This window comes from Balaenoptera physalus (assembly GCF_965194825.1).
Source record: "Balaenoptera physalus genome assembly, chromosome: 6".
Classification (NCBI taxonomy): Eukaryota; Metazoa; Chordata; class Mammalia; order Artiodactyla; family Balaenopteridae; genus Balaenoptera; species Balaenoptera physalus.
This window is the reverse complement of record NC_138885.1, coordinates 102,018,775-102,045,587: the sequence shown is the minus strand read 5'-3', so window position 1 is coordinate 102,045,587 and position 26,813 is coordinate 102,018,775. Positions and strand designations below refer to the sequence as shown.

General features: G+C 34.6%; 1 protein-coding gene and 1 long non-coding RNA gene across 2 annotated transcripts in view; one reads left to right on the top strand and one right to left on the bottom strand.

Moving 5' to 3' along the window:
• The window catches only part of ERBB4 (erb-b2 receptor tyrosine kinase 4), a 1,174,475-nt gene that overhangs the window by 971,874 nt on the left and 175,788 nt on the right, over window positions 1–26,813 (top strand). The gene's annotated exons all lie outside the window — the stretch shown is intronic.
• LOC309663421 lies at window positions 650–26,802 on the bottom strand. Its single transcript, XR_014265256.1, has 3 exons — window positions 26,667–26,802; window positions 20,972–26,322; window positions 650–11,980 (listed from the first exon to the last, which is right to left on the bottom strand). It is a non-coding gene; the product is annotated as an uncharacterized lncRNA (long non-coding RNA).

The window sequence follows — 26,813 nt, the reverse complement described above, 5'->3', positions numbered from 1 at the left end:
CTAATACCATGATAACAGACCCCATGAGTGATTTTTATAGGGAAAGTGTAGTCATTTACTCTGTTTAAGTATTTTAGGATCATGTTTGGTGAAAATAATTATATTGTTTAAGATTATTACCATGATTATAGAGAAAGTTTCAAAAAGTGCTTAAGTTGCTTCTCCTCCTTCCCCATGACAAAACAACAAGTTTTCACTTTAGATGAGTAACCTCTCCCTATGGATATTTTTAATGTAAATTACTTGGAAAATGTGTTTATCCTTAGCGTAAGAACTCTTCTTTGTTCTGAGTACACTATTTCGATTATATATTCATCCCATTTTTCTACTAAAATTTCTATCCTAGAAACAGAATATATGTGTGCATTCAAAAATGGATAACATCATCAACATCTCATAATTGTGGCTCAATAATTTGGAATTATACCTATTGACTCAATTATTAGTTTTTACAATGATAATTCAGAAATGAATGCTAACTTCTGTGGTCACAAATTGATCAGATGCCCTGTTCTGTTGATTGACCTTTGGTAACTTTAATAGGGCTAAATTTAAAACTGACGTTTTGAACATAACTATACAATAGTAATCAGCTTTATGATGGGTATTTCACTTAGTGATCAATTTGGAATTTAGTTTGGACAATAGATTTTTTTTCTTATTTATTATATTTATTTTTGGTTGTGTTGGGTCTTCGTTTCTGTGCGAGGGCTTTCTCTAGTTGCGGCAAGTGGGGGCCACTCTTCATCGCGGTGCGCAGGCCTCTCACTATCGCAGCCTCTCTTGTTGCAGAGCACAGGCTCCAGATGCGCAGGCTCAGTAATTGTGGCTCACGGGCCTAGTTGCTCCGCGGCATGTGGGATCTTCCCAAACCAGGGCTTAAACCCGTGTCCCCTGCATTGGCAGGCAGATTCTCAACCGCTGCGCCACCAGGGAAGCCCTGGACAATAGATTTTTAAAAATTTTTGACTGACATAATTAAAAATCTACCTAGTCATTTTGATATATAGTCTCAGTTACAAATCATTCTGTACTATCAATACTTAATTAGATCATTGCTCCTGGGGCTTAAAAGTTGGATCCGAGGGAACATATTTTTGTGTAGAAGTGGACAGTGTGAATAAGGAAGAATACACGGATAGTTAAGTCATAAAAGCTACTCAGAAGGACTACAAATTTGTTTTGAATGAGATCTGAGTTGATTTAAGAAAATATGTAGGCATTCACTTTTAAGTCCTAGAAATGTTAACTAGTTTTTTGTTTTTAGACTTGCTGTCATTCTTATATAATTTTTCAAATTGACCCTAGAAATTTATCTTCAGACTGACACATTCTTTTGGATCTAGATATTACATTTTAATTAAAAAGTAAACCTAAAGAAATAAAGAAAATCACTTCCTCAGAACATATAGAACTTTCAAATTCTTTGTAACATCTGCAGATCATTACACTCTGAGGCTATACAACAGTTTATTTAACTTGTCCTTATCGCTAGAGGGTGATTTCCAGACTTTTGCTACCACAAACAATGCTGCAATGAAGAACCTGTGTTATATATGTGTGAATGTATATCTGCAGGATGAATTTCCAAGAGTGCAATTCCCAGTTCAAAAGGTAAATACATCTGTCATTTTATAGTTAAAATCAAATTATCATCCATATAGGTTGTTCCATTTAGCATTTCCACCAGTGATGTATGCCAACATTTGTTGGCTCCAACACTATGTGTCCCATGGCCTATGTAATAGAGGACAGGGTTTTATCAAATCTTTGGATGTTTTTCCAAATTGAAAAGTAGCAAATGATATTGCACGATGCTTTCTTTTGTTTGTTTGTATAAAACAACAAAAATTTATCCTCTCACAATTCTTGAAGCTGGAAGTCCAAAATCAAGGTATTGGCGAGGGCCATGCTGCTTTGGAAGTCTCTAGGGGTGGATCTTTCCTACCTCTCCCAGCTTCTGGTAACCCCAGGCAATTCTTGGCTTGTAGATGGATCACTCTAGTCCTTGTCTTCACATGGCATTCTTCCTGTGTCTCTGTCTTCACATGGCCATCTTCTTACAAAGACACCGGTCACGTTGGATTAGAGGCCCACCCTACTCCAGTATGACCTCATCTTAACTAGTTATATCTGCAACAACTCTATTTTCAAATAAAGTCACACTCTGAGATACTGGGGTTTAGGACTTCAATATATCTTTTTTTGGGCGGGTAAGGGGGGTGAGAAACAATTTAGTTCCTAACAGCACCCAATAAGTATTAGCTGAATGGATAAAAAAGGTGAATCTTGAACTAATGATTTTCATCAGTATAAGTTGGACTGACTATGGTGTATTCTATATGAGAGATGAAAAGCTAAAGTCAAGACAAAATGTATATCTGTACATCCTTAAGTTTTGCTATAGTTTTGAATTGATAGAGATCCTTGACTCAGCAATTAGAAAGAAACTAAAATAGACTCAAACACAATCCTCTAGGAATTATGTGTTGTCTGGGGAATGTATGTAGAAGGAGTAGAGCTCATACATGGATTCTCTAGGACCAAATATGAGCAGAAATAAAAAGAAATATTCTGGAAGGAACAGTAAAGTGTTTCTCACTACAAAATATGGTGAGAACCAAAAAAAAAAAAAAAAAAGCTGTCCAGAACAATATCAGTATTTTTTAGTACTTCCAGTGTACTTTTAACCTGCATTTCTTTTACTGTGAATGAGGCAGCACAATTCTATATTTCTTTTTCTATGCATTATCTTTTCATGATCTTGGCTTTTTCTTAACTCAGTTGGTTGTCTTTTGCTTCTTAATTTCTATAAAATCTTCATATATTAGAGACATTAGCACCTATGATAAGTGTTGCAAATATTTTTCCTCTTTGTTATTTGGCTTTTAATGCCTTTATGATATATCATAATGTACATAATTATTTTAAAGTCAAATTTATTAATATATTCTTTTCTGTCTGCTGAATGTTGTGTGTTGATTAGAAAGCAATTCCCAACATTTTAATTTTGCATAGGTTTATTGCTTTCAAAATTTCACTCATGAAATTCTGCTTCACCACATTTGATGGGGTTAAGAGATATTAGAAGCAAGGCGGGACATATTTTGATGTAAATTTCTTGAACTTTGACTAATTGTGACAAAGATAAGCTACAGAAATTTAAGTATTTTGATGCTTAAAATGATAATCCCAGCCCCAGTATACTGAAAATCCACAACTTTGGTTATTTTCACCAAGGATAACTTTTCATTGACACAGAAGCTGAGAGTTGACTTTAATAATCTTCTCTTTATTTTGGAATTATTTTTCTATAATAATATTTATAAGCACAAATATTTATATTTATTAAGCATTTGAGAATAGAGTCTGAGCCTGAATAATGACAGTTAGGCACATGCTTTTGCTTTACTTGATTCTAATGTACTATATATTTTTAGAAAACATTTTCTCAAAAGCATATTTCTTCAAATGTTTAATTTCTCAATTTACCTGTTCATGTCATTATATACATTCAGGCTCTTTGTGAATAATTGTAAATTGCATTGAAAATTTTTAGAATCATAGTGAAATTAATAAAATGATTTAATAATTAAACATATCTAATTTAATACTTAAATACTCTGATTTTTAAAAGTTATAAATCCTCAAAGGCATTTTTTCCTTGTTTTTGCTGTCAATTGTGAATAAATAAATGTTGATTTAATTTGTTAATTAATTTTATTTAATTATGAAATCTTCTTACACATAGCCTTAGAAATAACACATTTTCATGAAATTGAATGTCTTTCTACACCTACGTCCTTTTATTTTTTTCCTATTTCATAAATAAGTTTATAGGCTTGGCTTACTGCCTCATCATTACAATTCTTTTAGAGATGCATTATATTAATGTGAAATATAATGATGAAAGAATTTCATTTCATTTAGTAAAAAAAGCTCTAAATACCACAAATAATTAAAGTACAGCTAAAATATTTAGGAAAAAAACATAAATGGATCTGTGTATGTATAATGTTAGGAGGAAGAGAATGAAATAAGTGGATTTAATTTATATATTATATATACACACATATATAAAATATACATATGTTATATATATATTATATATGTATATATATACACTTAACATCAGGATACATGTATCCACATTTTTCTTTATGAGTACTTAAACATGAAGTATGATTTTTTGTTTCTTATTCACATATATTATGTAATTTTAATCTTTATATGCCAAATTTCTGGGCAAAAGTTTAAAATTCAGTAGTACAGAAAACTAGTACAGTGTTCCATTTTGATCTATGATTTTAATCAAAATATATCACACCCTTTCCAGGGATCTAGAAAGGAGTGCTAGACTTACACATTTGGATTGATAAGTATTAAACAGATTAGTCCTAGCATTTAGAGTATATGTTATTCTATTAACCATATTGGTACTCCACTCTCAAGTTCTTGATGAACATTTTATTTTTAAAAGTACAAATGACCATTTACTCAGTGAGTTGCTCATCTTTAACATCAAGTATTTTACATGTGCACCTAGGAATTACAAGCAAAAAAGCACCAAATGCCAAGAAATAATACAAATATATTTGAAAATTACTGGCTCAACTGAAACCTGTTGTGCATTTAACAAAACTAGAGATGTTTCCTTTTGGAGGTACATCTGAATTAAGTATGCAAGCTATGTGTGTTGAAACATATCCGTTTGTAATTGAATCTTCCTTGAGGCCATTCAGACACACACAATAGGCATGGCTTTTGCTCTTGCAATTACTTTTAAATTAATGAGGAAAGGAAAATATCTAGTATAATATCTTTCTTTTCATAATACATTTTTTTACTCTTCTCAAGAAAACGCATAGTCAAATGAAAAATAGAAGTTCAAATTGCCTTTTAAATTGTTTGAATTCCACTGGTAAAGAAAACCTAGGGGACAAATTCAAAAGAATAATTTCTTTCTTGTTTCTAGTGAACATTTTTAGAATTCAGAAACAAATAGAAAATATTTTTAATTAGTATAGTTGACGAAAAATTACCGCTGTGACCCCTCTCTAATCTCTCTGCTCATCAATTACATTGTTTATATTACCATGTCATATCTACAGAAAATTTTTTAATTTTATTTTTATTTTATTTCTCTTATATTTTTAAAAATTTAAGAGATAAAAACAGTTCTACAGATATTCATTTGTTGCAAATAATCACGATATTCTAACTTTTTATGATGGATACATTGTTGAATACAGTTTATTTTTATTTTAGAAAATATAGCTATGAAAAATACAGAAACATAATTTGTCTCAAAAATATAATTTATTATACTCTCCTCTCAAAATCTTGGGAATATAAATAATTCCTAAATGATATTTCAATAAATACTTGTGATTTCTTTTTTTATGTGTTTGGCTCTGGCTTCTATTTACCAGAGCTTGTTATAAAATTTAAAAAAAATAATAAATTATTGAAATTCATTCCTCTCAATCATTCCATCTCTCAATGGTACAGTTTGAAAAATACTTGTCACATTGTAAAGAATAATAACAATTTTTTTTTAATCTGCAATGTCACTGAAAACATGAAAGTTTATGAAATGAAATTATTTATGCATGTCATGTTTTATGCAATTCATTCTTATTTTTAGAATTTGACTTGGATACATATTAAGCGCTAAGTAAATCTTTGCTTGTTGATCAAATTTTTTCCATTATCTGACATTTTTCTTCTGAGAAGCACTCTGTACCATTAAAAACTCTTAGCTCATAACCACAATATCTGTATTTATTTTCAAAGCCATCTAAAGTCATCTGATAACTACTAAATGAAGTATTTAAATATTTCCATCACATTTTCAAAGAAAATATATTAGATGTGCAAAAATGCCTTAATGCTAAAAAGCACCATAAGTCTGGACTGATATTGCAGATATCCTCAAGTGTATTGCTTCTTTAATTACACTTAACATTTAATTACATAGTTTGCACTTAAAAATCACTGAAATTGGTTTAGAAGAACCTTATAAAACTTGCTTTCTCTATACTATGATTTTAAAAATTGAAATAAATATCAGGTTATGATGTTCCAGTACACGTTTTAAATATCTGTGAATTTTAATTTATATAAATTTCAATTAAAATACCTAAAAAATGAAGAATTTATTTTTTGAGTGGATTTTGCATACCATTTGAAGATTTGATGAATAATTACTCTGAATATATGAATTCTTTTACTTTTAATCTAAGTAACCTATGTAAGTATTATCATAAATAATAATTTTCTGGTTCCTCTGATAAAACAGACTGAAGCAAATAATTCTTGAGAGTTGAAGTGCCACAGAGGCATTTTCTAATAATACAAAATTTTCATAATCATGACTGGTGACTTTAAGTTTTGATTTTTTAACTCTCAAAAATGATATTTAGCTTCTAGTACCAGTTCCATCTCAGTTCAGTCTGGTTCTTAGCGGAAGGACTGATGTCATGGCCATCAGAACTTTAAAATTTAGATAATATTTGCACAGGGGCTTCAGAAATTCTGGAAGCTATAATAATGTAAAGGATCAAGAGGAGAAAAGATTAGTAGAATAGCCTCAGAGTTTGTTACATCCCCACATAGGGGATAGGAAAACAACATAGCAACAATTAATAGAGACTACAGACAAAAGTCACTGCACCTTCCCTCAAAAAGCTGTCCCCATATATATCTATAAAGAACTGAGAGATTGTTAGACATTCCACTGACTATTGAATACTGTAATTTCTTTTGTCCTTTTCAGAATTGTTTGGTAGAAAGTCAAAGAGTAATTGTTAATGCCTGTATTAGGCAGAGAAATTGTGTGACCATGGCAATGAACCAGACTGACCAATACTGTCATGAAATTTGGTGGAAAAAAAATGATGCCATGGGGTAAAGTGGATTATGAGGAAAGTACAATGAGTTGTGGGAATGAAAAGAAGAAAGAGATGCTGAGAAGTAAAATTCTATTCATATTGGATGCAAATCCTTTCCTACTGCAGGGAAGGAGAAGTAAAAGAGAATCTCTCCTTCCAGAAAGAAGTGGGGGAAGGTTTTTTATCTTGACTTGTATAACAGCTTTTTATCATCCACAGGACAAACTCCTCAATATTCTCTGTAACTTACTGAAGGATTTTTTTTTTTTTAAATGTGAAGTAGGAAACCCCAGCCAAGAGCACAAAATACAAAACCTGAAGACCCTTTTTAAAAAGGTGTTTGGCAAGCTGGGCATTTATTTCAGATTCCTTAGGATGCAGTGTGCTAAAATCTCATTACCTTATTCACAGACAGCAGCTTCCTCATCTCTTGGCTTTCAGACCATTTCCCTATGATTTATCCTGGGGACAGTGCTGCCAGAATATGTGAGTTTCTTGATCAAGGATTTTGACAGAATAAAAGCCAAACCTCAGCCTATCATTTAAACTCCTACAAGCCCTAGTACCAGCCTCCCTTTTCAGTTTTATTCCTTACTGTTTTGTCATGTGCCAGATGCTCCCTATAAGCTGATGTAGTTGTATTCCCCATGCATATGACACTTTCCCACTTTCTTAATTTTAGAAGGAAAAGAATTAGTTATATTGGATAACTGATATGTTATCTGACCAGCCCCTGTGCTAGACCCTTTCCTATATATTATGTGAAATTGTTTTTACACAAGATGAGTATTATTGATCCTCAGCTGTATACAGCAGAGGAAACTGAGGTTTTGACAGGGTGAATGACTTGCTTCTTATCATGTTATCTAGTAAAAGAGCACACTCTGGAAAGAAGTTTTGCATGAATCAGTGTTCATACCTCTTTCTCCTCATCACACCACCCAACCCATGTTATTTATTCTTTTATAACATGTTCTTCCCACATAGTGATATCCACACTCAGGTTTTTCTTCTCAACAAAGCTTTTAATTTTTTTTTCGTGCATTCAGTTAGAAGATAATCTCTGTCTTCCATAAATTGTTATAGGAATCTTAGATCATAAATATTCATCATAACTGTTATTAATATTCATAACCTATTTTTACTAACATTTAAAGACTTCTAGGATATCCTCTATTCATGAGTAGAATATATGTCTTTTTAATTTTTGCATCCTAGTGGAGTGTATAGAGTAAACTTCAATCAATAATGGGCATGAGCTAATGAGTGAATGAAAGAATGGCTAGCTATTTCCTATGAATACTCCTAAACTTCATACCGTTATTAATAAGATAATATTTAACAAAATAACCCTTATAGTGCTCTGCACTACTGTTTGAGTTTTCTGATGATGAATATAATGGCCATGAATTGACTTTTCCTAGGGCAGTCATTATAGAAATCTCAGTTACCATTCCATTTCTAAAATATTGGTTAATTTTCAGTGGCTGGTTTCAAATGCCAAGTCAGGATTGGAGGCCTTCTTGCAGAGATTCTTTATGAGGTACTCCTTTTTCCACTGCCACTTTCTAGCCCTTACACAGTGTGTGTCTAGCCACAAAACCACACATTCCTTTGACTCGGAGCCTCCTGAAGCAAAGACATTAGCAATAGGGGTCTTTTGTAACATCATATATTTTCTTTCAGGGTTTATTATAACTCCTTTTGCATCAGGTGGTAATATTATTTACTGCTACTATATTAAAAACATAGAAACATAAATAACATTAATGCAGATTTTTACTAGTGATTGCCTCTAACTGAATACTCTTGACATCAGGATCAGTGTAGAATATTAAAATAACATTGACATGAATATTTAATATAAGAACTTGCATATAAATCATGGTTTCAAAATTTAATATATCTGATGGCAATAATTAAGTTCATTATAAAAAGTAGAGGAGATAAGAAAGAAATAAATGATAGGACAAATGATTTCTATGTGTGAATTATCCTATATGAGCATGAGACTAGTAACTGAAAAATGGAGACTTAATTAAAGTCACTCAGTATTTTATCTTGAATAAATCATGAAGAACACAGTTCAGCCTCCTCTTTTACCAGAAGTATATTTAAGATATTTTATTAGTTTTTAAGGGAAGGTTTTCCTAATTTTATTTGGTTGTTTGTTGTTATATGCCTTTAATATAATTGGAATTAATTAACAGATTCTACTTGCAAATTAGAAACACCATAGGTGTCTTCCTTTGGAGAATGTGCAGTATCTAGGAAAACAGAATTAATTCCCCAAATTATACAAAATAACAAATCATGAAGTCCTAAGCAATTAAATAAGAGCTATTACCAAAATTACTAGATTCTGATCTATTTTAAGTCAAATTTGATTTTTAAATGTATTGATTGAGACTCCTAGAATCATGTTCTCCTGTGCAGAAATGAGAATAAAGATGTGAGTTAGTCTTTGTCCCCTCCTGCAAAGGTTATTCAGCATTTTATAATAGGAGGATTAATTTTAAGTAGTCAAGGATAAATTGTGCTCAGGTGATTTATCAAAAAAAAAAAAAAAGTACCTGTTAGAATGTCACTTCATAAAGTTTCCATTAATAGGTTGATCTTATCAGTGATAGTTCCTGCTAGGATACTAAGATAATGACTACAAAATCAGTTGAGTCCTCCTGGTTACCTAACTGACATCAGCAACTCCTGAGGAGACATCATGGTAGAGACAGTCTTGGCTGCGGATACAACGGGAACCAGGCTCAAATCTCACCTTGGCTACTTACTAACTTCAGGATCTTGGCAAATTGCTTCTCCTTTTCAAACTACTCTCCTTATCAGTCAATTGATATAATAATACCTGTTGGACAAGTTTGTCCTGAGAACTAAATATGTTCACATGGAAAGTCAATAGCATTGTGCCAGGCACAATTCAACAACAAGCAGCAGTTATGATCTGATGAAATTCTTGAATAGGTGACTTTAGAGGGACTATGTTTACTAAAAACTAGAAAGCTGTAGGGGAACTAAAGACAGGGCTTACCCAACAGATCAAATAACCTTATAAAAATTGATTTTCATTTATGGAGAGAAAAAAATGAAAGCAGTAGACACTATTTGGGAGCTAATAATTATTCCTTCCTCCCTAGTTGTAGACTCTATAGCCTCAGATGATTTATTCTGATTCTAGGAAGTTGATGTTTTCATTCTTTACAGAAGATTGCAGTGTCCTCTCAGAAGATCCATGTTGGACCTTGCTGAGCTTGTTCTTCTATATCAGTCCTGAATGGTTAATTGCAGACACCTTTGTGCATCTCTTTCTGTAACTTTGCTAAGATTAATCAGTAAGCGATTGTCTCTGCCCTAGCTATAAGCATTCACCAGTACCTCTTAGTCTTTATCATCTACTTTAACCCAAATTGCTATTTACTGTTATTACTGTTATTGTGGTTACTATTTGTTACAGAACAAATTTGTGGTGTCCTTGAAGTTCTCTTCCAACTCCATAAGCTACCTTTGGCCTTCTCCTAATGTTTCATGATTACCTTTATGTTGAAAGTAGGAAGAGATGTTTCCAGCTCTCCCTGGGCTAAAATAGGAAAAGAATAGCTTATAAAGGGCTGACAGAAAAAATATTTTTTGGTCAATTTACCTACCTTTTATTCCAAATGGCCCTACTATACTTGAAAAAAGATCAAAGTGCCCACTTACCCTGGGGCTGCAGTTTTTTTTCCAGACTCCTGGCCATGCCTTTACTACTCAATGATTTCACTCCCTTCAAATATAATTAGTTTAATACAAATGTAAACGTAACTAACATTTTTAAGAGTCTACTAGACACTGATAAGCTCTTTGCCTATACTATATCATTTGGCTATTACATATATATATGTTAATTTTTAAATGAATTAAAAGTATCTGCATCATTTAGATTAGACCAATATAGTACATCCAAACTAAAAAAAGGTTTGGCAGCAACATTAACTGCAAAACTATGTATAAAATCAAGGCAACAATGTTTAAATCTCACCTTTACCTTCCAATAAGTTGGTTTTTGTTGCCTAAAACATTGGATGGAGAAGGATTTTGAGTCCTCATCCAGTCCTTGCAGGAATACAGTAATTGTATTAGTTTTCCTTGGCTGCTGTAACAAACTACCACAGACTCGTTGACTTCACAGAAACATTATAGCACATTTCTGGAAGCGAGACTTCTGAAGTCAAGGCGTTGGTAGGGCTGCATGCTTTTCAGAAGCTCTAAAGGAAAATCTGTTTCTTGCCTCCTCCAGTGTCTGGTGGCTGCATATGTTCGTAGCTTGTGGAAGCATCACTCTCACCTCTGACTCCTCTGGTATCTGTATCTAATTTCCCTATGCCTTTCTCTTATAAGGATAGTTGTGAGGGCATTGAGGACCCACCTAGATAATCCAAGATGATCTCTTCATCTCGAAATCCCTAACTTAATCATATTTGTACAGACCCTTTTTCCAAATACGGTAAGATTCACAGGTTCCTGGGATTAAGATGTGGGCATATTTGGGGATTCATTATCAGCCCATCACAATGATTGCTTAGCAGTCTCTGCCATGGGCAAAGGGAGGGAGTGCTGGTGTAGCACACATGCCATTTTTTGCCCAACAGTGACTTAAATCTGTCGTTTAACAAATAAGTTTTAGGTTATGTGACTTGCCCAAATTAACCTCATCAGAAGAACCCCAACAGGAAACACATGGTATATTAAGTTGGAATAATGGAAGAGAGTTTAGCAAAGGGGTTTTTATAAAGGTATAGGCAGGGTTGAGGGACACCAGCGTAGATTGTTGAAGTGTCTCGAGACTAGTAACAGAACTGCTAGGCCTGAAGGAGCAAGAAAAAGATTACCACTGTGACTTTTAGTAGAGGGCTGCAGGGAAGTGGGGGGTGAGGGATAAATACCAACCTCACTCTCTTCTCTCTTTAGTCTTCTGCTGCTTCTTTTTATTGGCTGAACGCAAATGAAACCAATACAGAGAAAAGGTAGCCTGTTGTCATCCATTTGGGTCAGTTTTGCTGGGCACATGGCAAAGTGGAGAAGGATGGAGAATGGCTCTGGAGGGGCAAAGAGAAATATACAGGTTAATCCCACAGATCACTAGCATCATAGCTGGGAGTATAATCTAACCTTCTTTATTACAGAATGTGTGGCATTTTTCAACATATCAAATTTAACTCAACAAATGTTTATTGAGTACATCAAGGTTAAGGGTATCTATGTAGGACTCCAAAAAATGCCAAGGATTTTTTTTTTGTAAGTTACAGCAAAAACACACTGGAGTTAATGGAAAAATCAGCATTCTTTTTACAACAGCAATATGAGTCTGAACTTAACTAGGAGTCAGGTTAAAAATACATGGAAGGGACAGGCTCTTTGGTGGGGCTAATGGCGGACTGGGAGGGCTCATGCCAAGGAATACTTCCCAGAACTTCTGCTGCCAGTGTCCTTGTCCCCATGGTGAGCCACAGCAACCCTCTGCTTCTGCAGGAGACCCCCCCCACCCAACACTAGCAGAGGGCAGACAGCAGAAGCAAGAAGAATTACAATCCTGCAGCCTGTGGAACAGAAACGACATTCACAGAAATATAGACAAGATGAAAAGGCAGAGGGCTATGTACCAGATGAAGGAACAAGATAAAACCCCAGAAAAACAACTAAATGAAGTGGAGATAGGCAACCTTCCAGAAAAAGAATTCAGAAAAATGAGAGTGAAGATGATCCAGGACCTCGGAAAAAGAATGGAGGCAACGATTGAGAAAATGCAAGAAATGTTTAACAAAGACCTAGAAGAATTAAAGAACAAACAAGCAGAAATGAACAATACAATAACTGAAATGAAAACTACACTAGAAGGAATCAATAACAGAATAACTGAGGCAGAAGAACGGATAAGTGACCTGGAAGACAGAATGGTGGAATTCACTGCTGCAGAACAGAATAAAGAAAAAAGAATGAAAAGAAATGAAGACAGCCTAAGAAACCTCTGGGACAACATTAAATGCAACAACATTCACATTATAGGGATCCCAGAAGGAGAAGAGAGAGAGAAAGGACCAGAGAAAATATTTGAAGAGATTATAGTCAAAAATTTCCCTAACATGGGAAAGGAAATAGCCACCCAAGTCCAGAAAACGCAGAGAGTCCCAGGCAGGATAAACCCAAGGAGAAACACGCCGAAACACATAGTAATCAAATTGGCAAAAATTAAAGACAAAGAAAAATTATTGAAAGCAGCAAGGGTAAAATGACAAATAACATACAAGGGAACTCCCATAAGGTTAACAGCTGATTTCTCAGCAGAAACTCTGCAAGCCAGAAGGGAGTGGCATGATATACTTAAAATTATGAAAAGGAAGATCCTACAACCAAGATTACTGTACCCGGCAAGGATCTCATTCAGATTTGATGGAGAAATCAAAAGCTTTACAGACAAGCAAAAGCTAAGAGAATTCAGCACCACCAAACCAGCTCTACAACAAATGCTAAAGGAACTTCTGTAAGTGGGAAACACAAGAGCAGAAAAGGACCTACAAAAACAAACCCAAAACAATTAAGAAAATGGTAATAGGAAAATACATATCGATAATTACCTTAAACGTGAATGGATTAAATGCTCCAAACAAAAGACACAGGCTTGCTGAATGGATACAAAAACAAGACCCATATATATGCTGTCTACAAGAGACCCACTTCAGACCTAGGACACATACAGACTGAAAGTGAGGGGATGGAAAAAGATATTCCCTACAAATGGAAATCAAAAGAAAGCTGGAGTAGCAATAATCATATCAGGTAAAATAGACTTTAAAATAAAGAATGTTACAAGAGACAAGGAAGGAAACTACATAATGATCAAAGGATCAATCTAAGAAGAAGATATAACAATTATAAATATATATGCACCCAACATAGGCACACCTCAATAATAAAACAAATGTTAACACCTATAATAGAGGAAATTGACAGTAACACAATAATAGTGGGGGACTTTAGTACCTCACTTACACCAATGGACAGATCATCCAAAATGAAAAAAAATAAGGAAACAGAAACTTTAAATGACACAATAGACCAGATAGATTTAATTGATATTTATAGGACATTCCATCCAAAAAGAGCAGATTACACTTTCTTTTCAAGTGTGCACGGAACATTCTCCAGGATAGATCACATCTTGGGTCACAAATCAAGCCTCAGTAAATTTAAGAAAATTGAAATCATATTCAAGCATCTCTTCTGACAACAATGCTATGAGATTAGAAATAAATTACAGGGAAAAAAAACTGTAAAAAACACAAACACATGGAGGCTAAACAATACGTTACTAAATAACCAAGAGATCACTGAAGAAATCAAAGAGGAAATCAAAAATAATACCTCGAGAGAAATGACAATGAAAACACGACGATCCAAAACCTATGGGACGCAGCAAAAGCAGTTCTAAGAGGGAAGTTTATAGCTATACAAGCATACCTGAAGAAACAAGAAAAATCCCAAATAAACAATGTAACCTTACACCTAAAGGAACTAGAGAAAGAAGAACAAACAAAACCCAAAGTTAGCAGAAGGAAAGAAATCATAAAGATCAGAGCAGAAATAAATGAAATAGAAACAAAGAAAACAATAGCAAAGATCAATAAAACTCAAAGCTGGTTCTTTGAGAAGATAAACAAAATTGATAAACCATTAGCCAGACTCATCAAGAAAAAGAGCGAGAGGACTCAAATCAATAAAATTAGAAATAAAAAAGAAGTTACAGCAGACACTGCAGAAATACAAAGCATCCTAAGAGACTACAACAAGCAACTCTATACCAATAAAATGGACAACCTGGAAGAAAAGGACAAATTCTTAGAAAGGTATAACCTTCCAAGACTGAACAGGAAGAAATAGAAAATATGAACAGACCAATCATAAGTAATGAAATTGAAACTGTGATTAAAAATCTTTCAACAAAAAAAGTCCAGGACCAGATGGCTTCACAGGTGAATTCTATCAAAAATTTAGAGGAGAGCTAACACCCATCCTTCTCAAACTCGTCCAAACAATTGCAGAGGAAGGAACACTCCCAAACTCATTCTATGAGGCCACCATCACTCTGATACCAAAACCAGGCAAAGATACTACAAAAAAAGCAAACTACAGACCAATATCACTGATGAATATAGATGCAAAAATCCTCAACAAAATACTAGCAAACAGAATCCAACAGCACATTAAAAAGATCATACACCATGATCAAGTGGGATTTATCCCAGGGATGCAAGTATTCTTCAATATATGCAAATCAATCAATGTGATACACCATATTAACAAATTGAAGAATAAAAACCATATAATCATCTCAATAGATGCAGAAAAATCTTTTGACAGAATTCAACACCCATTTATCATAAAAACTCTCCAGAAAGTGGGCATAGAGGGAACCTACCTCAACATAATAAAGGCCATATATGACAAACCCACAGCAAACATCATTCTCAATGCTGAAAAACTGAAAGCATTTCCTCTAAGATCAGGAACAAGACAAGGATGTCCACTCTCACCACTGTTATTCAACATAGTTTTGGAAGTCCTAGCCACGGCAATCAGAGAAGAAAAAGAAATAAAAGGAATACAAATTGGAAAAGAAGAAGTAAAACTGTCACTGTTTGCAGATGACATGATACTATGCATAGAGAATCCTAAAGATGCCACCAGAAAACTCCTAGAGCTAATCAATGAATTTGGTAAAGTTGCAGGATACAAAGTTAATGCCCAGAAATCTCTTGCATTCCTATACACTAACAACAAAAGATCAGAAAGAGAAATTAAGGAAACACTCCCATTTACCATTGCAACAAAAAGAATCAAATACCTAGGAATAAACCTACCTAGGGAGACAAAACACCTGTATGCAGAAAACTATAAGACACTGATGAAAGAAATTAAAGATGATACCAACAGATGGAGAGATATACCATGTTCTTGGATTGGAAGAATCAACATTGTGAAAATGACTATGCTACCCAAAGCAATCTACAGATTCAATGCAATCCCTATCAAATTACCAATGGCATTTTTAACGGAACTAGAACAAAAAATACTAAAATTTGTATGGAGACACAAAAGACCCCGAAGAGCCAAAACAGTCTTGAGGGGAAAAAACGGAGCTGGAGGAATCAGACTTCCTGACTTCAGACTATACCACAAAGCTACAGTAATCAAGACAATATGGTACTGGTACAAAAACAGAAATATAGATCAATGGAACAAGATAGAAAGCCCAGAGATAAACCCACGTACCTATGGTCAACTAATCTATGACAAAGGAGGCAAGGATATACAATGGAGAAAAGACAGTCTCTTCAATAAATGGTGCTGGGAAAACTGGAGAGCTACATGTAAAAGAATGAAATTAGAACACTCCCTAACACCATACACAAAAATAAACTCAAAATGGATTAGAGACCTAAATGTAAGACCGGACACTCTAAAACTCTCAGAGGAAAACATAGGAAGAACACTCTTTGACGTAAATCACAGCAAGATCTTTTTTGATCCACTTCCTAGAGTAATGGAAATAAAAACAAAAATAAAGAAATGGGACCTAATGAAACTTCAAAGCTTTTGCACAGCAAAGGAAACCATAAAGAAGATGAAAAGACAACCCTCAGAATGGGAGCAAATATTTGTAAAGGAATCAACGGACAAAGGAGTAATCTCCAAAGTATATAAACAGCTCATGCAGCTAATATTAAAATAACAAACAACCCAATCCAGGGTAGAAGACCTAAATAGACATTTCTCCGAAGAAGACATACAGATTACCAAGAACCACATGAAAAGCTGCTAAACATCACTAATTATTAGAGAAATGCAAATCAAAACTACGATGAAGTATCACCTCACACTTGTTTGAATGGGCATCATCAGAAAATCTACAAACAACAAATGCTGGAGAGGATGTGGAGAAAAGGGAACCCTGTTGCATTGTTGGTGTTAATGTAAATTGATACAGCCACTATGGAGAACAGTATGGATGTTCCTTAAAAAACTGAAAATAGGATTATCATATGATCCAGCAATCCCACTACTGGGCATATACCCAGAGAAAACCATAATTCAAAAAGACACATGCACCCCAATGTTCATTGCAGCACTATTTACAATAGCCAGGTCATGGAAGCAGCTTAAATGCCCATTGACAGACGAATGGATAAAGAAGATGTGGTATATATATACAGTGGAATATTACCCAGCCATAAAAAGGAATGACATTAGGTCATTTGTTGAGACGTGGATGGATCTAGAGACTGTCATACAGAGTGAAGTAAGTCAGAAAAAGAAAAACAAATATCGTATATTAACGCATATATGTGGAACCTAGAAAAATGGTACAGATGAACTGGTTTGTAGGTCAGAAATTGAGACACAGATGTAGAGAACAAACGTATGGACACCAAAGGGGGAAAGCCTTGGGGTGGGTGGTGCTGGTGGTGTGATGAATTGGGCGATTGGGATTGACATGCATACACTGATGTGTGTAAAATTGATGACTAATAAGAACCTGCTATATATAAAAAAAAAAAAAATTCATGGAAGGATACAGATTTGAGCTACACTGGAATAAATAATAAATGGGATTTGGCACAATGTTAGATATGGAGTGGAATGGAAAACATTAGAAAAGACTATGCCAAATATGAATCTAAGTTTTACAATCCAAATTAGAAAATGCTTCTGACATTTACAAAATTGGTAAAGTTAGCAGACAAGCTTTTATCGAGAAATTTACTTTGTGTCTTAAATTTGATATCCAGTAGTTTATCTGTATCAGGATGACCAGAATGCACTTGAAATATGAGTTGATTCCTGAGATGAGGTAGGATGAGAGGGGGGAATATAATACAGATTCTGTTTATTTATTAATAAAACTGCATTGCCTCCTTACTAAGAGCCATACACTCTACAAGAGTTTGATAACATTATCAGCTAATATTACTACTCTCAGAGAAATCATTAGAGATGGTGGACATTTAACAAATCAGTCAAATAAAAATAGAATAGATACCACGATAGGGGAGCTATACCTATATAAAGACCTATTAGTTTCTGCTCAGAGATGATGGTTGAAATTACAGGAGTTGAAAAGAATGGTTGGAATATGGGCACAGCATAATTCTCATGTCTGGATATTTTGACAGGTATTTTGCACAGATATGTTGGATATGGTCATGATGGATTTTGCTTTCCATCTTTTAAATAGCAATGTTATTAAACTTGAGAAACCACAGAATTCTGCAGTTGATTCCATGTGTTTCTGATAACTCTGTCATATTTCTTAGTTATAAGATATAAGGATGCAAGAGGTTACAGACAAAAGCAAAGAATATTAGGGACAAAGCTATGATGGCATTTCCACATTTAAGGTATGGGAGGGAAAAGCATGTGCCAATACCTGTAATAAGAATACTCAGAGAGACTGAAGATTCAGGATAGAATAAAATGCTATCATCAATCACAGAGAGATTTTCAAAAGAGAATGGTGGTCAGTCAGGTAAAAGCATGCAGAATCTCAGGAAAAAGTTAAGAATGAGGGAATAACCTGTTGACTAGTGATAAGGAGGTTACTGGTGACCTTTTCAAGAGTACTTTGAATAGTTAGAATGCAGGAAAGTTGCAGAAAAACTAGACCCCTAAGGAGTGAAAGACTATAAAATGAAGAAATAGCCAATGAGAATAGCAAATATTCTCAAAGTAGAGAAGTGGAAAAATGGAAGGAACTTTCATTTTTAGAATATAGGACATCTAAATATACTTGTGGGTACAGTGAATGTGCCAATATGGAGTGAAGATAAAGTCATACTAGAGATAAACAAAGGTAAAATTATCCAAAGGAACACAATGGAAAGGTGTCAAGAGCACATTTTGCAGAGTAAATATTGTGAAAGGTAGAAAGTGTTTTGTTTGTTTGTTTGTTTGTTTTTGATTTTTCCTGCTCAGAGATACAGGTCATAATAAATGTAATAAAGAGTCAATAAGAAATTAAAAACTTAACCCAAGGACTATTTTTGGAGGATCAAGTCAGGAGATTTGACAAATCTCCATGAATCTATGCTTTTCTCTAACAACATTGGAAAGTTTGAGAATTCAAATGGTGGGAGTTGTCTTTGGCCAAGGGGTATCAAAATGGGAATATCGGGGGGAAAAATTATAGGATGGTGGTAAATGCTTTATTATAATAGTTAACATTGGAGTTCAGGCTAAGAGAGAGAGATAAGTGAAGCAGAACAGAAAGCAGGCATTAAAAAATTAAATTATTAAAAATAAATCCAGTCTTCTTTCCATGACTTAGAGGCCTTTCATGGTCTGGCCCCTACCTACATTTCCAGTCTTATCTCATGCCATTGCAGCCCTTCCTAAATTCCAGACATGGGTCTTCTCAGAGCTTCCAAAATTTGCCAATCTCTTAGTCTCTTTCTTCATATTTGTCTATCTGACTTCTCATAATTCTGATCTCAGGGCACATTTTTTGACTACCCTTATCTAAAGTAGCTCTGCCACCTCCATTTTATTATCTATTGCAATACTCTATTTTCCTCATAACCCTTAATGCAGTTTATACTTATTTATACATCTGTTTTATATTTATTAGATTTTCCTGTATATTGGTTGCCTCTCCCAGGAGAATGAAAGCTTCATGAGGATAGAGAAGCTTCAATCACAGTGCTAGGCACATAGCAGGTCCTCAATAAATATCTTAAGTGAATAAATGTATACCATAGGATAGGAAAATATAATAAGGATAGAGGGAAATTCAGTATACCTAGGGGTAGGGGGAAGATAGAAAACACAGTCAGAAAGTAAAATTCTACCTTGTATAAAATTATTCACAAAGGTCTTAATTGTGTAGCATTGTTAAGTAATATGTAGAACTAAAATTCAGCCAGCAAATGGGTGAATGATGGAGAACAGAGATGGAAAACTGCTGACTCCAAAAGTTAGAAGGATCCTAATTTGAGTGTTCAAGTTCACAAAAATGATACCAGGGATTTGAAAGGAGTGCCACTGAGCAATGTAGACACACTTAAACTGATGGCATATTAATTCAGTCTAATTACCGCTCACCTACTTGCACTAGTAAATTATTATTTATTCTAGACATGAGGGAACAGATGCAGATTTCATTTATTTTATTATCTGGGTACCATCTGCAGCAAAACAGATTTGTAAAACACTATTACGGACCAATAATTTTATCTCATTTTTCATCACTGCCATCACTATTATCTCCTTTGTTCTCTTCGTCATCATCACCCCCTCTATCTTTAGGAGAGGCATTTGTTTTAAGCATGCATAAGTCTGCTGACAGTTTCATTAAGCACAATTTTATATGCCTGTGTTAATTGTTTATCCTTTCTTTTTCTCTATCCCCCTTTTTTTATCTTCCTTATCCCTGATGCAGTGAGATTTTCCCCATTTTCAGCTGGAGGGTATTGAATTAATGGTCCATAGACATAATGAAACAGTGAAAGTTTGGCTGAAGTTAACATTTTTCAAAAACAGAATAGCCCATAAGTTTTCAATGACCATATGTTATTTGTTTTTTGTTTTTTGTTTTCTTTTTGTAAAACTACTAACCAGCATGAGTGAGAAAACAAGTTTAAGTGGCAAGGTGTAACATCTGAAGGCTGGGCAAAATGATGACTTAGTGTGACAAATGGTATTGCTCACTTTTATTATTGTACAGAGATGTCTTTCCTTCAGAATAAAATAGAAATACAAATAGCATAGGCTAGAGAATAATGGCACATATGTTTCAGAGCTTTTTATCTATGCCCTGGTCATCCCTTGATAGTTTAAAAAAAATGTCCGTATTGAAACCAGAACTCCTTGTAAAGAAAAATGTTTCTGCTTTAGAGTTTTCAGTGTAGCACCTGTTACAGCCTTCCTCTCTGTCCAATGAGAAAACTATTTAATTCACCTACAAGAAAAATTTTGTAAAGCAAAAGGGAAAACAAAGACAGAAAATAATTTCATTTCTGGAAAAATAGATAATATACCTGTCAACTTGTATGTATTCCAGTGGCCTTTGGTGACATTTTCTAGTGACAGCAGCAAAGATTCCAAAATTGCTTCCATAGGCCCCACACAGAGATAGGTAACAAAGGATGTTATTAATTTTAACATAGAGTAATTTATTGAAACCTAACACTCCATTATTAAAATATTGAATTTTTTTCCCTTTCCATCCTACTCATCACTCTAAATGAATCCACATTCTCTTCTTTTTATTTCCTCCCCTATCCCCCAAAAAAGCCATCTGCTATTTCCTTTATGAAAAAATAAAACCTACAATTAGTGTCGTGTTCATTTTTTCTTTCTCAAAAAAGAGAACTGTTATGCAAATACTCTGCAATTTGGTTTCAAATACTCTTTGTAGTGTGATGAGCAATTTTCCTTAATACAACCCCAGCTTTTTTGCCAGGACTTACTAATAGATTTTTTAAAAGAGAACTTTCATGCGACTTTTTTACACTCTTCTGATGTAAACTTTTCACATGCATATTTAGAATGGAAATATCATTACTCCTTGCGTTGTAAAAGAAAAAAATTTGTTTATATATTTCGTCCTGAAAAAGAAGGCCTGAAATAACCTTAAAATCTTTCTTTTACCTTAAATTTCACGATGTTCTATATCATAGGAAATGGCCTGTACCAAATAATACTCACAGGAAATCAGAGAAATATATTTTCTTCGGCTTTTTCTGAAAGCATATTGTAAGTGATGGCAGTTTACCTGTAGGTGCAAATCTGTTGCTTGAGTTGCTCCTCGGGAACTAAAGTATCAATATAATTTGACCCAATTCACTCAGGTATGGCTAAAGTCAGATGTTTGGTGCTGTCTTCTTGTTAATAAGATAAGCATCTACAGTTCGAAGTGCTGATGGAATGGAAATTTTAAAATTACAGTATTTTTACTGTCCTAAGAAATAACACTGTACTAAGAATCAGAAAACCCGAGTCTTAACACTGATCCTGCTGCCTACACATCATATGACCTGGGGCAGTAATTCTGCTCAGCCTTGGTTTCCTTATGTTACAGCTGAGAATGGCTGCCTCCTTTGCTTCCTAGAGTTACAATGAGGATCAAACAACTGTTGCATGTTACTTCCTTTGCAATGGATGATAGAGACATACATTTGATGGAGATGTTCCAGGGGTTCTCAAAGTTCTATGTTTCCTACAGTAATTTCTCCTAGGGAGCTTGCTACAAATGTAGATTCTGATTTACTTCTAGACCTGATTATCTGGGAGTGGGGCTTGGAAAGCTACCCTTATAGTGATAAACCTGGGTAGATTTGATGGACATGAAAAACTAGAGCCACCAGAAGAGAAATAGAATGCAATTAGCATACATTTAATTTAATCAGATATCTAATATTTAATATCTAATTAAATATCTAATTTGGTACTTGATTGAGTTAGATATTTAATTTAATTATGTTTTGCTTGTTTGTTGGTGTCTATGTGTATATTTATATGTGTGCATGTCATAATTCAGTGAAGGAACCCTCTGCTTTATGCTTTTAATATTAATGTTAATTACTATTTAATTAGTTAATAAAAATACTACATTAAATAATAGATAATGCAACTTGGCTAATGTTTCTATTTGTACTCTCCTTATAATTACATTAGTTTGCTTTATTTCAAATGTTGACTGAAATATACAGGAAGCAAAACCAAAATGTTTCCACCTCATGGATCCAAATAGAGCCATATTAGTAGCAATAACTCAAATTTCTGGCTTTGCAATTGTGCAGAAACTCCAACTTCAGTGGAAGTCTTCCCAGATAGTTTGGGGAGGGCTGCGTGTCTCATATGATCTTACACAACAGTCTCCCAGTTGCAGTCACCCTGTAGTATCTACAGTGTCATTTCTCACCAGCTCTGGTCTCCATGTGGAGCTTCTCTTTTCTCTGAGCCACCGCGAGGTCCTACCTCAGGACCGTTTGACTGATACCACCTGAGGATACCACTGTCCTTGCTGGAGGTAAGGACAGTGGTTCCTGGGCTGTCAGTTCTCAAGGTGTTGCAGTGGTGGTGGGCTCAGCAAAGAGGCAGAGAAACTGGTGCTCTCCTTTGTTCTCTGACTCATCTGGGTCCCTGGGGCTGCTGGGGAAGGAGGAATTGGAAGACCTAATCTACTTGGAAGCCACCTGAAAAACAACAATTTCAGCTTCTGCCCACAAAAGCCTCAAAAATAATGTGCATTGAGTTAGGCTGAAACCCCCTTACCAGCTTATTTCTTCTGTTTAGCCTCATATCTCTCCCTTCTCTGGACACATATTCATACCGCCCCACCCTTCCTTCTTCAAAAAATAAAATGTTATATTTCACATAAGACCCTGGCTGGATCCAGTAAAATCTATATACTCTGTCAGACTTACCCCATAATTATGAATAATCTTTAGACTCAGCTGAACTCAACACTACTCAAATAGTAGTGGAGGTTAAAAGTGAATAATGTCCTACAAGGCTAATAATGGTGAAAGACAGCAGTCACTAGTGACCCTCTTTTCCTTCCCTTCCCCCATTTCACACTGCCCAAAGTAATCACTTTCAGTTTTCAGCAATTTCTTCTTTTACTTAACTATCTATCTAAATAATATGCTTATACTGTCAACTCTTGATTTTTCAGTTTTATGCATCATATACTAACTTTTCATTGTGAACAACAGGAATGTACTTCACTTCCTTCCCATCACCACCTTGCAGAAATATATCTTCCTTTTCTTCATTTTCCAATATAGTCATATGATATTTGCTTATATTGTTTCATGTTTATGTTGTTATGCTTATATAACGACTCCCAGCTGCAGCTGTGCTTTATAGCAGATGTCCCCAACCCCCAGGCCACAGACCTGTAGTGGTCTGTGGCCTGTTAGGAACCAGGCCACACAGCAGGAAGGGAATGGCGGGTGAGAGAGCGAAGCTTCATCTGTATTTACAGCCGCTCCCCATTGCTCGCATAACAGCCTGAGCTCCGCCTCCTGACAGGTCAGTGGCTGCATTAGATTCTCATAGGAGCTCAAACCCTACTGTGAACTGCACATGTGAGCGATCTGGGTTGCACGCTCCTTATGAGAATCTAATGCCTGATGATCTGAGGTGGGGCTGAGGTGGTGATGTTAGTGCTGGGGAGCAGCTGCAAATACAGATTATCATTAGCAGAGAGGTTTGACTGCACAGAGACTATAACAAATCAATTGCTTGCAGACTCATATCAAAACCCTAGCAGTGAGTGGCAAGTGAAAACAAGCTCAGGGCTCCCACTGATTCTGCATTATGGTGAGTTGTATAATTATTTCATTATATATTACAATGTAATAATAATAAAGTGCACAATAAATGTAATGCACTTGAATCATCCTGAGCCGTCCCCCTGCACGCCCCTGGTCCATGGAAAAATTGTCTTCCATGAAAATGATCCCTGGTGCCAAAAATGTTAGGGACCACTACTTTATATTAATTATGACTTTCTTTTCTGGTGTGTATCTTATGTTTTACCTCAAATTCATTTCTTTATTTTACTTTTGCTTAGTTTTCTGTGTATCTATCACTAATTTGATGTTCAGATTCTGCTAGGAAAATATGTATACTCTTAATGCATTTTAAACTCATTAGGTTTTCTATCAATTCCATCTTCTTGCATCATCTTTTCCAGAGCAATATGTCCTACTCCAGTCTGGACTGGCTACTATCTCAGGCTTCTGTATAGCTTTTATTCTGGAGTATCCCTCCTGTCATTTCCTTGTTTCCTCAATTAAATGTACTTTTTTAACTGCCTTCCACCTTTTATTAAATGAGCATATCTAACAGAGAAAGGAAACGTGAGATAATCATTTTTAAGAACAGATATGTCTGTATATTTACTCACTTGGTTCAAATTTTGCTGGATGTAGAATTTGAGGTTTAAACAAAACTTCCAGAAGTTTGAAGTCACAGCTCTATTTGGGAGAAGAAACTGGAGCGTGGCCCCAGCTTTCACCATATATAAATTTACATGATCCTACTATTTTCACCAGAGTATTTCTCTTTCCATTGCCTGATATTCAGTCCACAATCCCTTTGGTTTAGCCTCTCCTAAGGATGAAGGGGAGAAGGAGATCTGTAGTCTAAGTGCATCCTAAATGGACTTTGAAAAAATCCTGATGAAGTTCATCTCTCCTGCTCCATTTATGTATAGTGGTTTGTGGTGTAACACTACTGAACCTTTGGTGTGTACACGAGTGGGGAAATTGGATTTCTTTTCAGTTTTCCCCCTACTAAGTTAGGCTTCAGATTTCTTGTTTGCTAAGTCAGTTACTACTAGTAAGCCACTTCCTACTTTTAGCATTCCATCCTCACTTCTTCTTGTGATTATTGGTTTCTGGCTTTTTGTTAATTACTTTGTTGTTAAAATGGTAGAATTGAGAGGAAATGGAGGTAAATGTGTATATCAATCTGCCATGCTGTCTTAAAGAGAAGCTCAATATAGCTTTCTGTCTTCAAGTATTTGTTTGAAACTTTTCAAAGCTACAAAAAATATTCAAGAATAGAACAATGAACAATCTCATACCTGCATATAGGTAAATGATTGATAATAAATTGCCATGGATGTGTCACCCACTCTGTGTGTGTGTATAAGGTCATATCAGTTTCAAATTGGACTAAAGATACTTAAAATAACTGTTGATTGAAGGCTAACTTTAGGATGTGCTAAATAACCATCATATGTCCACACTTTATCTCCATTAAGCAAAGCTGCCTTTATGATTATGAAAAAGAGGTTAGAACTGTTTTCTCACTTCATGAAACGACAAAATTGGAGTACACAAATTTTTACAATCTCGCCTAGCTCTCAAATTTTATGGTTCTATGAATAAACATCACTTATAATTTTGAAAATGAAATAAATTTGAGTAAAAGCAAAGTTATGGAGCAAAATGTCTTACTAAAATGTTTATTTTTCTGCATAAGTTCATAATAGGCATATTGTTTGTAATTGTTTATAATGATATTTATAATTTATAAATTACACCTGTGTATGCTGTCTGAATCCATGCCAATAATGAATGAGTTAACTTTGAATTGCCTTATTTGTAACTGAGCCACCTTATACAAATAAGTGCATTTGTACAGATTATTGGACTCTAGAACCAAAGATCAAAGGTTAAAAATCTACAGTATAAATGAGGATTCAATTTCAACTTACTTGGCAGTAAATAAAATCTAATATTATTCATATTACAAAAGAGAAAATACTGCTATTAATTTTATATGCAGTTATTCTATAACATTTCCCATTTTATATAGTCTATTTTTCATTTAATTTCACTTGAATTAAACCACTTTAGAAATATAATAGCTACAATAATGTCTTTTCACTTTTTTTTTATAGGGTTTTTTTTTTCCCCCTCCAGCCCTTAATTTTTTAAAAATATTATTATTTATTTATTTTTTTTTTAAAGTTTTCTTTTTTAAAAATTTATTTATTTATTTATTTATTTTTGGCTGTATTGGGTCTTCGTTTCTGTGCGAGGGCTTTCTCTAGTTGCAGCAAGCGGGGGCCATTCTTCATCGCGGTGCGCGGGCCTCTCACTATCGTGGCCTCTCTTGTTGCGGAGCACAGGCTCCAGACGCGCAGGCTCAGTAGTTGTGGCTCACGGACCTAGTTGCCCCGTGGCATGTGGGATCTTCCCAGACCAGGACTCAAACCCCTGTCTTTTCACTTTTAATTGATTCCATTGATTGAGAGTACATTTTCAAAATCATTACCAACACCATTAGTATAGGGCAAGTAACTATGATGGTAAAGAACTTTGAGTTTAAATAATGGTGTTATGTTTTTTTCTCTTA